The 1,333-nt window shown below is 48.3% G+C and overlaps 1 non-coding gene across 1 annotated transcript; it reads left to right on the top strand.

Moving 5' to 3' along the window:
• The first annotated feature begins 340 nt into the window (after positions 1-340).
• Positions 341-531, top strand: LOC124769508. Its single transcript, XR_007013014.1, has one exon. It is a non-coding gene; the product is annotated as a U2 spliceosomal RNA (small nuclear RNA).
• Positions 532-1,333: the final 802 nt, after the last annotated feature.

Here is a 1,333-nt window from a genome sequence, read left to right as displayed (position 1 = left end):
CATAATCTATCTTAAAGGATTATTACTTCGTTAATTCTATGGGCGATGGGATTATCTCGCCAGTTTCGTTTGAGTGTGCTGCCGTCGCTGTTTTTTTTTATTTTGCCTTCATTTCTGTCTTTATTTATTTCTTTCTATTTAGTTTTTAACATCATCACTTGCTTCACACCTGGAGAGGGAGGTGTGTTTCTGAGTAGTGTGTCGTCGCCCCCAAGGCATAGCAGAGTATGCCTCCGCTTTTATTTTCGGTTTATGGCAATAAGTCTTGCTACTAACAACACCCTGCTTTACGTGCTGCGTCGACACTAGAGGATGGCGGCATTTTTGGAGAGGAAAAGGTAGGTCTATAGGCGAGGTAGGAGGGAAAAAAGTGTAGTATTTGTCTTATCAGCTTAATATCTGATACGTCCTGCATCACACGACCAGAATATTACACTCATTTTTGGCTTATGACGGAGTGCTAGGGGCTTGCTCCACCTCTGTCGCGGGTTGGCCCGGCATTGAAGTACCGCCGGGATCGGCCCACCTAAAATTAATTAAAACACAGCCTGAAATGGGTAACTTTCTGCAGTGATCAGATATTCCGCTGGTAGCAAAACTTGTCGTAGTTGTTGATGTGCCCAGTAGTTAGTTGCTTACACACCACGATTTCTTTTCATTAATTTAGGATTATCTTAAGAATTTTTTTTTTTTTTTTTGCGGTTAGCCGGACGGCACTTGCAGCCGCATTACGCTAGGCTGGTAATTTATGGGGGCACAGGACAGTGCCTTCGGATGCCTCGTTAGCGTCTCTTATGGACCGGGCATAGATAATTTTAATTAAATTTTTTGGAGTTATAACCTTAGCTCCTCGCGAACGTCGTCGTCGTCGTCGTCGCCGCCGCACGCACGCTGAATACGTGTGTACACACGCACACACACATATGCAGTAGGCGGTGGACGATGTAAGCACTCGGCTAGGTGTAGCTCGCGCCAGTATAGCTCGCACCGGCCTGACGCTGCTGTGGGGCGGCCTCACGGCTTCTCCACTGCCCTGGCAGCTAGCGGCGTTCAAATGGGAGTCGCAGTTTACTCCTCGACATGGATGGTAGTACTGGGATGTTGACGAGTGATCTCGTATTTGGTCGTTCCTTCCGGCACTTGCCTTTGTGATGTTTTCGACGGTCGCCTGTTGCCATATCGGCCCGCACCTCCGTGTGTCACTCCCACATGTGGAGCGCACACGCTGCAAGCATTTAGGCCCTGACACTGCGGTTTTTCATCTCTGGCGGTACTCCGCAAGGATACCGCCCTTCGATTGTGCCATTCCAGCACTAATCGAAGTGCTAGGTTT

Source organism: Schistocerca piceifrons, unplaced genomic scaffold, assembly GCF_021461385.2.
Source record: "Schistocerca piceifrons isolate TAMUIC-IGC-003096 unplaced genomic scaffold, iqSchPice1.1 HiC_scaffold_701, whole genome shotgun sequence".
NCBI lineage: Eukaryota > Metazoa > Arthropoda > Insecta > Orthoptera > Acrididae > Schistocerca > Schistocerca piceifrons.
Note: the sequence above shows the minus strand (reverse complement) of the source record. Positions and strands in the feature narration are given on the sequence as shown.